Below are 11,238 nucleotides of genomic sequence, written 5' to 3'. Positions count from 1 at the left end.
GCAAGCAATGCAAACCTGTTATCCATATTAAACAAATATTCACACTTGATGCACTTATCTGTAATACACTTATGGATTGAAAGAACACAAGAAGATTTCTAAATGTAAACACGTGTACGTATCCGAAAATGTACGACGCGCAGAATGTCAACAATGCGTAAAGAGCGAAACACGACTTCTCAGAGCGAGCACTTGTCGAAAACTGTGTACATGCCGGATATTGTATGACAATATCGCTGCCTTCTTACAAATGTTCATGTAGAGGGATTCACGACGTCATTTACAGTTTAATGCCGTGCTGCCTTCTCGTGTCGCGCTCTATGTGTTCAGCACTACAGTCTCTGGTCTATCGTCACAAAATATTATCTCATATTTTTCACCTGATAGTTAACACGTCACAAAACTAAAAATAACTTGCGTTTGCCATATTGAATATACTGATACTTCACTTACTGAGATCATCTAGGTAGTCAAACACGAAAAAGTTACAAATAAATAAATTTCACATAAATTTCGTAATTATTTTGAAATAAAGTCAATATATGTATATTTATATTAACCAGTTGCTACAGAGTATTATAGTTTTGTTCACCAATCGGTTGTACGTATCACCTTACTACTTATTTATATATAAATGATCGGTTGACGAGAAAATTTTAAATCCGGTTGACTGTCTGTCTGTCCGTCCGTCCGTCTCTGCAAGCTGTACCTTGAGAAAAATCGTGATGAAGCTTGGTTCCTTAGTACAAAAAAATTTCTAGTTTATAGATGGGCGTAATCGGACCTCTGCCACGCCCACAAATCGGAAAAAGTGGGCTAGGCTCCGTCCTGTAAAAAGTTTATATAGATATCTCCTAACCCGTTTAAGCTACAACAAAATTAACTAGCACAAATGTTATAAGAACTTCTACCGACGATGTGAAAATGGGTGAGATCGGAGAATAACACCGGTCATTCTCCAAATAACGACATTAAAGTTTACCACCGAAATGAGATGAGAGAGCCTTATGTGATCCAGCGTAAACATTGGACGATTGGCGTGCTACCGCCCACTTTTGAAATCCTATATCTCAGGACCCAACCAAACTGACCACGCCTACTGCCCATATACCACAATTCTAAATTCCACTTGATTCGCTCAGTTTCCAGTACACAAATCAAGATGCAATTAATATAACGGGATAAAACTTTGCACGAATCTTTAGTGTGTGACCAAAAACTAAAAACTGAGGTATTATCTCAATGAAACCCAAAGAAAATTTGTTTAGTATGACATGATAGTAGGATAGATTAAATCGGGTCAATATTACCGCAACTCCCATATACTACAGGCTATATATATAGTGGTTTTCGTTTTCTAAGAAACCTTATATGTCTGTCAGTGTACGTGTTATATAGTGAAACAATGAAGTTTACATACACCTAGTTCTTTTAAATTACGTTACGTTTATTTGTTATAAAATTCATAAATTTTTAGTTTTTTTCTATCCATTTCAAAAGATATATATTTAACATTAAATACAGAATATCGAAACAATTTTTGTTTGCACAAATAAAAAAATGAATGCTAAATCTTAAAATGCGAATAATTCATATGATAAAAATTTAAAAACACCAATGATTATTTATATAATTCAAAAGTAATTAAAATAATTTTAGCGGTTTTTGGCCTACATTTTGTTGCTAGTATTGTCCCTAGACAGGCTTAGATTCTTGCAAGTTGCAAGAGTATAAAATGTTGGGTTTTACCCGAAATTAGCCCTTCCTTACTTGTTTTATTTTTTATTTGTAATTATGCTTTTCCAATGTGATATAGAAACTTTAATATTTGTTATCGACATACATATTTATTTTCATTCAAGTATTCTTCTTTAATAACGAAATGTAACAGCCGATTAGGCCTGTTCGTTTTAGATTGAGAGATTCTTGTTATTATTACGTACTGAATTGCAAAATCGTTTCAAGTCACGAAAATTTTCTCTAATTTAAAATCTCAGAATTCCAGTATTTGTGTAGGTAGGATGTGATATATGTATGTATATATATTATAATATAATAATATTTGATTAGAATTAGCCATTACTTATGCCAATTCACTTTATAAATATTAATTGATCTTTTCACCATGCGAAACAATAAGTCGTCGAGGGGTTGCTGAATACAATACCGGTTATATGAGTATATGAGCCCTGAAGGCTATGAATCCAGTGGATGTCAAAAATCGCTGTAAAAGACTCTTACAAAAGAAAATGTCAAGAAATTCAAGTGGCTTAAGGTAACCATAAAATGAAGTTGATCGAGATCACTGGCACTCAATAGATCTCAAAGGAACGTGTTGGACATGTTCACAAATGATTGGGTTTGTGAAAGCTGAGTTAATGTACATTGTACATATATACTCGTATGTATGCTTACAAACGATAAACAACAGAAACAAAATCTCGATACGTGCGTAGAAATGTAACTGTTCATCGGCGTTGCCGTTTTGGTCCGGCCATAGTTTAGTTGATAGGCAATATTTTTTATCAGCTGTATTTAAAATGAAGTTAATCTTAAGATTTGTTTGCTTAACAGAACATGGAGTACTTAATTGCTTGCTATTCATACTAACTAAAATGTAGTCATGAATTACAACCACGTTGGGATATTTCCTCATTTCTTCAACTCCAAACACCAAATGAAATAAAAAGAAGCTTAATGCAAAATTAAATACTGTGGTTTTATTTTAATGATAAAGATGATAAAGAAATTGGTAGTTTTGCAGCATTTTTGGTAGACATTTTCGTACCCAAATATTTTCTCAAATGGCAACGCTGTGTATATCAATCGAACGAACGAACAGTCTGCAGACGATCAATCGAATCCAAAGCGTAGCTAAAAAAGTATCAACTTAGGCGATTGTGTACTCAATGAACATTCAAATGCATTGTACTCACTGTTTTGACCTCAATCTGCACCTATGCAAATTTATTCATAGGTAAATACTCTTTAATCATTTATTTACATATATGTAAAATACTGGAGTGTCTTATGTACCTGTGGGTGTGAAGCAAACTCCTTATGCTTTGCATTTAATTAAATTCATATAAACATGGTAAATAATAGAATAACTAAATCGGCAAACAATTCGCAAAAATCATTTACAGACATACAACTAGTACTTTAATATAATATAATCATTACTGTCTTATCAGTGAATTAAGCAAAGAATAAAGAGGTTTACAAAAGCATTCATTAATATAGGAGCAACAACAATGTGGAGAAGTTATTTATGGACATACAAATGTACATATGTATATATATACGGTGAGTTTGTACGCCTCTAGACGTGTGATGGATTTAATTGGGGTTAATAAAATAGTATACTTGTACTATTGATGACCGACAAACCGACGTTTGAAATGAAAAAAAAATATGTCTATACATACATTAGGGTGGGTCCAAAAAATAAGAAAATTTTATAAAAAAGGTATATACAGTTTGAATTTTCAAAAACTAATTTTTTTTTACTTTTTTTTCCTTAATGTATATATATTTAAGAATAAATACAGAAAATTTAATCTCGATCCGGCGAATATTTTCAAAGTTAAACGCAAATTTGAAAAGGCGTTTCAGAGTGCTCGGAAGTGCATGGGAAAACTTTAAACGCGTTTTTCTCAAAATAGCGGTTTTAAAGTCGGTGACCAACATTACTCTGTTCTTATACACATCAATCAAATCAATTCAAGTAAGAAAAAAATCGTTTTTTTGGCCCACCTTAATATATTTATATACAATAGCGACAAAAGCGACACATTTATTTTCATTCACAACACTGAAAGGCGATCAAGAAGTGAATGTATGGGCGTTGCTTGATGAATAGAGATCAGCAAGCTCAAACTGATTGTCTGGCTTCCATCAGTAATAATACAACAAATCTATAAGTAATACGCAGATTGGCTTTTATATTTCAGGATCTGGCAGCTCTATTGTTACAAGGGACTTAAAAAGTTCATCACCGCCAAAGAATATAATTGAAGCACGAACAATAATCGTGGGATTATTTTTCACAACTTCCATCTTGGCCTAACTCAGCAACAGGTATAGTGAATTCAAGCAAGATCGTAGATTACTCCAAGACGAATTTCGTGTAGGTCATCCAAAATCAGTTGTTATTTCGGAAACTATTGAGCTGTGCGAAAACTATTTTGCAATATTGTGATGTGATCTATCATGAGATTGATATAACTAAAGGCATTAGTGGGATCAGCATACATTCAATAATGCATAAAAATTTCATTGTAGAAAAAATGTTTTAATGTGGGATCCCACACAATTTGTTGCGTTAGCGGTGTTTTGAAACTCATCTATAACATTGTGGCCTGTGATAAGTAGTGGATTTATGCGCATGAGAGTAAGCAGCAGTCAACAAGATGGTTAGAAATGGGTTTCATATAATAAGTCAACATTTGTTTGTCAACTGTCTTTCAATAAATTAGGAAAACCAACCGTTGATGACAGATTACTCTTCATCGCGTACAACAGCATGCTGAAGCAGTCAAAGCATCGATTTGATAAGACCCACCTTTAAGTCGTGACTAGGCACCGAATAAAATCTTTTGTTCCTGTTTTTCGACACCTAAAGAGGCGGTTGATGCATTCACAACGAATGTTTCCCAGATATATCAAACAAAAGCAAGCAAAAATGCACAGATAATAAAGGAGAATATTAAAAAAAAACAATGAAGCGATTTTCGATGATTAATATTTGTTTTTGTTCTCTGATTCCGAAATGTAAAAGGTAATCCGTGTATTTCAGTTCATCGATAAAAGAATCCACCAGTTTATTTGTCGTAATGATGACGCTTATGCTTACATATCTACGTAAAGCAAAACTCTTTGACCGATTGCTCTTAAGTTTAGACACAAAGGCTCATAGTCACTTAAGTTGTAGTACAATAAATAATAAAACATATCATTAAACAGATTAGTTTATATTTGTTAACATAATTTAAAGGGTTCTTCATACATTGCGTCCAACAAGAAAAGAATCATCTTTTTCACATTTTTAATACAATCACCAATCATATGGAATACAGTTAGCCGGATGTTCGAAAATCCTGACACTAGTTTCATATATGGGAGCTAGGTCAAGTTTTCGCATCATTTTATATATTTTAGACACAAAAATACACTGAGATGAGTAAAACACGCTCTCTCATTTTTATTGAGGTAACTCACCGATATATGCGGTATACCGGCAGTTCGAATGTCTTTATATAAGGTATATGGGAATTCAATTGTATATCCCATATATTGACCGATATTTTCGGTCAAAGGTCAACAATAAATATTCAACCCACATATTCGGTATTGGTTGGAATTGGACACCTTTTGGTTATAAAGTATCATACTTTAAAGGAATTATTCGTGCGAAGTTGTATTAATTGCTTATTGATTTGGATACTGGAATGTGAAAGTATCAAATGGAATTTAAAACTGTGTGTTATATTCCGATTTCACACTGTGACATAGCAACATGAGAAGAATGCTACGTACTAAATATAGTCGAAATAGGTTGGAGGGGTCCAGAGGTATGAGATTTCCCCAAAAAGTGGGCGGTGCCACAACTATCGTACAATTTTCACTCCAGCTCCCATAAAGCCTTCAAATATCATCGTTATATGGGGCTTAGCGGGGTTATCTTCCGATTTCAACCGCTTTAACACTGTCATTAGGAGTTCTTATAATATTTGTGCTAGGCAAATTTCTTTGTTGAAGCTTTAGTGGCTTGGGAAATATATACACTAAACTTATTAGAAGTCGGCGCCACTCCCACTTTTCAAAATTTTTTCCCATCAGGTACCTCTTGCAACTAAAATTTCCTATTACAACTTAAAAAATAAACTTTATATATTTTCGGTTCATGGTGCTTTGTGCCGCCCCAGTTAGCCAATTAAAGGCCTTAGTCGTAAAGACATATCTTCATAAGAACGATATACCATCGTGCACTTCCACCAATATCAGATACGTGGTTTTAGGTAGGAATGCGGGATTGGTTTCTTCAAGAGACAATGACTCAAGCATCGGAGTTGCTTGCATAGCAGATGAGAAGAAGGAAAAATTATAGCTTTATTAGATTGGCCCTCACAGTCGTCAAATGCGAAACCGATCTGAAATGTTCGGGCACTTATGAAAAAGTTGCGATCAATAAATCAGTGAAAACGGAATATTAGTTCAACATGGCGAAATTTAACATAGTCATGTGCTGAAAAATTAGTCGTTAGTATGTATTCCCGTTGTAATGTAGTTATAAAAAATGGTAGTGACTAAACGACTATTAATATATTTACGCGTTGAATAAATAAAACTAATTTTACAATTTAGATTTTTTTTAAGTCGGTAGCTTTCTTTTTAAACCAAGTAAAGATTGATCCAGAAAATTTGTGGAAACTATGGATAAATATAAATAAATAAACACTAGTGCCGACCGAAATCAAATTAGTTTTGAGAATATTTTACACTACACCAACCCAGAAAGCATATTAAAAACTGCAGAATATTTTTGCTAACTAATTGGTTAATTTGTTGATAGGCATGCAACTTCCTAAGCAGGCTATTGATAACTCTTTCAAACATCACATCTTTGGTATTTATTATATTATAAAAAGATTCTAATTTGGATTATCCCCAGTTCTCAGTCTCTTAAGGCATATAAAATATACATACATATTTAGAAATTAATTCTCGTCAAAACTTAGGTACTTTGTTTATATTTCCGCTATTTTCCCTGGATATCTTAAGGTGTTAGATCTAAGATATTGATTAATAATAACAATTTTAAAGAATTTGGAGAATTATTTTACCTAAAAAATGCAAGAAGAAAACACAAACACAAAAACAAAAACTCGGCACTCACTGATAACAGTAACCGGTTCTATTTGTGTATACCTGCCGTCTATGGGTAACATACATATACAAATAGTACGTCTGTCTGTATGCTTCGGTGTGGTTATCACCATTTGGCATTAGTGTAAAACAACAGGTTATCTCGTTGCCTCAGAAATGCCGTTTCAGTAAGCGTGCAGTGCTGATTTTTCAGCATCTGTGTGGAAAATCCTTGAAAACGGTATAAAACAGCCGCATACATTTTGGCAGATTCAATATCAACGACAAATTCGCATAAATTAGCAACATTAAAATATATTTTGTTTATCCACTTTCCGATGTGCAGATACTCGCTTACTGATATTTTATACGCTCATCTTAATTTCACCATTAGCACATCCGTCCTAAGTTTTCATAGTTTGCATATTTCAATGAATTGATTGATGGACTGATGAATATAAGCAATAAATATAATAAAGAATAAAGAAGTTCTCAAAATTACAACATTTTAATTATAAATCGACATATGTAGGTTGCGAATTTTATGTTAAGGGCCGGCCCGGCGAAATAGTCAAGTTAGACAATTTAGTTTTTATACCCTGAACAGATATAAGCTTAGAAAGGGCAGATAATTTTCCTGATCAGAACGCTTGCAAATTTATATTATTATATCTTTGTTTAGTCTATCAAACTGATTTATTTTATACACCTTATTTCTGAGTGACTAAGGCACTGCCCCAATTAAGTATAGAGATAGCAAATATTTTGAGTTTTGCTTTGTCATTTGTGGAATACTTCTAAATCAAAAAAAAATTGTTTCTGTAAATTGATAAACTTATGCTCTGTGGTGGTTTGTATTAAAATTAGTTTACTGTAATGACAATAAACAGAGAAGACAAATATATGCAGGAAAAGGTTAAAATATGGGCATACAAATGATCAAAATAGAAGAAGCAACAATTTACTCTTGTTTAGGGTAGCGATAGAGCAGATTATAGTTTGAAGTAAACCTGTAAAAGATTTAAACACACAAATTATTTATGAATAGATTTTTTTAAAGGCAGATTTATGAATTTGATCTCACTTTCAAATACATGCACATGTTGTATAAGCAAATTTAATTATTGGTTTTCATTTAAAAGTGAAAACTGTTTTAATGATAATTGTAATTTTTTTGTAATTGTGGGAAATAAAAATTCCAAATTGTCAGTGTGGAGCACACAATGGATTGTCGCGATGTAATCGGATCTGGCTTGTTGTGTTTATCACACATTGCGGCCTTCATCAACGAATTCAGTTTCACTCTCAAGACTTCTACCCCTTCAATACTCATTACTCCCTTTTGACCAATATCCATTCGCATGGTACGGTTAGACATGGTTACCATTATTTCAACTGTCATTGGTATCAAAAAACTAAACAAATAATTTAAAATTTTAATCAACTGTATAAAAGTGATTCAACCAGCAAAATAGGAATATTTTTTAGCTAAAGTGAGCTGTATAAAAATAGAGGTGTATAATAATTTCCTTTTAATTTTTGTACCAATAAACCAATGCATAACCACGTACAAGTCCCAACGAATTGTAATTGATCTTCTGGAAGAACTTGAGCAAAGAGCGGTGAAGCCATTGTTCTTATGGTAAAAGGAAAATTTTCTAACTACCGCCAACCAACTAAAACTGAAATGGTTTTATTTACCAAGAGGTATAAGACCCCAAGCGTTCCTTTGAGCGTTCGAAAAGGCTAGGATGCTTAAACATGTCCATAACATGGCTCTTATGGCTTCTCTGGTGGATTGCAGACTACACCAGCAATAGTCCTTAATTCCATTCTACCCATAGCGTCCGTGGACATTGTCGGTATTAGCATTGCTGCTAAGATAACTCTAAGACTATGGGCACGAAGACAGGCTAGAATTCTCTCCTCCCTAAAATTCCTGAAAAAGCTGCAAAACTGCGTCGCGAAGGCTACTCTTTTTCTTCTCGCATATATTTATGTAGACAAGTGATATATGTATGCACGGATGGGTCCAAGCTGGAAAGAAGATTGGATGACGGAATTCTCTATATTTAGTCTTCCTTCAAGGTTAGTTTTAAGCTGTGGTACCACTATTATGTTTTTCAGGCTGCTTTTAAGACTACAAAAAGGCGAGCATCCACTCCAACAGCAGAGCAGCAATACTAGTGTCAACCTCGCTAGCTTTGTGTTCAAAGTTGATCAAGGAGTATCAATTCTTAAGAGTTACGAGAGCATAAAACGTTCGGTTACATCCGAACTTAGCTCAACCTTACTAGTTTAGTTTTAATAATATCGTTATAAAAATTACCTTATTTCAATCATCCAACAAATTTATTTAAAACTCGCAAAACTTTAACACAACAATTGGCACTTAAGCATTTCGAAATATACTAAAATTTAATTACAGTACAAAAATTATATATATATATATAATGATTTTATAAMACTATCTCTTTAATAAATAAATTATTATGAATTAAAAAACCCCACTGGGTTCGATAGATATTGCCATCAGTGAAAATAACAGCAGGTATTTGAAAATTCAAATGTATTTAACCTGAAGTCCACTGGGCTTAAATAACATAGGTATTCTAATTAGTGTGAAATTAGATATAAATGCCAAGCGAAAACTAGTTAAAAAATCCTCATGGTTCTCATTACTTAAATAAAATACCTTATTTTTAATAGAGTCCGAAAACAATTTTCATATTTTTCTAATACAGTACATAACTTAAACGAAAGTTGAAAAATTAACTAAACGAAGTATGGTAAAGATCTACCATAGTTCAAGCAACTTATTAATTTTAACTATCAAAATTTTTCATAAAAAATACTCACCTTATTAAGATATTGGAGCAAATACAATAGAAAATAGGATTATGTCGAATATCTACGCCAATATCACTGTACTTGCCCCGTTCAGCTACACTGAGACTCTAAGTTTTTCAACCAACAATTAACTTGATCAATTTACCAACACTCACGAAACTTCTTTCATTAATGATCAATGAAGTCTTTTGTGTTTTAAGTGTTAATAATTTTGTCAAGTGTTGTTCGAAATCTATGGATTTGCGTTTACATAAATTATTAAACATAAAATATATTTGTAACTTTTTTAATTTCAACTTGAGATTGCAATCCTTCGCCAGTGCGACGATCTCGATTTTTGTATGATAACTTTTAGATGCGTCGAATAGATATTCCGAGTTTCGTTTGTTTCGATAAGGTGGCGGCTGCAGTGTATACGGTGACACTTTCATAACTCTGACCATACAAGGGGCGCAAACAAAAGCACTATCACTCTCAAGTATTTATTTGATCCAATATTTAACTAATAAAACAAATGGTGTTTCAGGCAATTTTTGAATTTTTTAATCACAATTATACGATCTAAATTGTACCTTTTTTACTATTTTTCGTGGCTGACCTTTCGTAAATTTGCATAATTTGTCTGCTGACGTAGGCAAAGCATGAATGTAACTCTTGAAATCAAATAATAAATTTTCCGCGAATGTTTTCCGCTCAGCGAAAATATTTTAACTCAATTCGGTAAAAATTTCTGCGACCTTAGCGATTTTTTACTTGCAGAAATTTATTTTTAACAAAAATAGACACTTTTACGGCGTCTCGACGTCAAATGAGTTTTTACTCTGATAGAACACAAATTAGTATGTAGATACTTATTTGTATATATTTATAAGTATATTAGCTTCTACGGATGTATTAAATACTCCGAAGGCACTACGCAAAATTAATCTAGGCACATATTTATGTATGTATGTTTGTTTGTTAAGTTGGTTTGTCTGGACCAGCTGACTAGCGTTTGGTGATCTTCTTGTTTGGTTTAGTGATCCACTCCGTTATTGTTTCGATCTTTTATGTTGCGTTGACTACTGAACGGCTGCAAAAACTCTGTACGACTGCCCACTCGCTCATCGTGTGGGCCGATTTATGCTTTTCTTTCTTCGACCAGCTCAACGTGCCATTTCGCCAGTTCTCGCACTGAGATGTTTTCGAGCTCGGCGGTGGGAGATAGTCGCCTAGATAGGCGTCGGTGCTTTGAGCATACAACTAAATAATTGTAGTCGCTCATGAATCAATTGCGGCGAATTTAGTTGGTTAATAGCACGTACTAATATTTAAACTTGCGAAAATCTTCTTACCACAATTGAAATATTATCACGATATATCGATGCCAGTATATGTACATATCTACCATACATATCGTCACCTAGAATGCAAAATAACGTAACATCACTTTTCATAAATTTCTACGTGAAGGTAAAACGATATAATAGAAACCACTCATATTAAAACAAAATCTGTGTTTTGGTTATATACTGGATATAT

The 11,238-nt window shown here is 33.2% G+C and overlaps 1 protein-coding gene across 1 annotated transcript in view; it reads right to left on the bottom strand.

Annotated features, from left to right (window-relative positions):
• Positions 1 to 10,807, bottom strand: part of LOC108975553 (proton-associated sugar transporter A) — a 37,043-nt gene extending 26,236 nt beyond the window's left edge. The window contains exons 1-2 of the mRNA XM_018944110.1: positions 10,290 to 10,807; positions 9,727 to 9,949 (exon numbers count right to left, since the gene is read on the bottom strand). The gene's annotated coding sequence lies outside the window, so the exon portion shown is untranslated. The remainder of the gene's footprint in view (positions 1 to 9,726; positions 9,950 to 10,289) is intronic.
• Positions 10,808 to 11,238: the final 431 nt, after the last annotated feature.

The sequence above is a fragment of the Bactrocera latifrons genome, unplaced genomic scaffold, assembly GCF_001853355.1.
Source record: "Bactrocera latifrons isolate USDA-ARS-PBARC rearing strain unplaced genomic scaffold, ASM185335v1 scaffold_668, whole genome shotgun sequence".
Taxonomy (NCBI): domain Eukaryota; kingdom Metazoa; phylum Arthropoda; class Insecta; order Diptera; family Tephritidae; genus Bactrocera; species Bactrocera latifrons.
The sequence above is the reverse complement of the archived record's forward strand: the minus strand, read 5'-3'. Positions and strand labels throughout refer to the sequence as shown.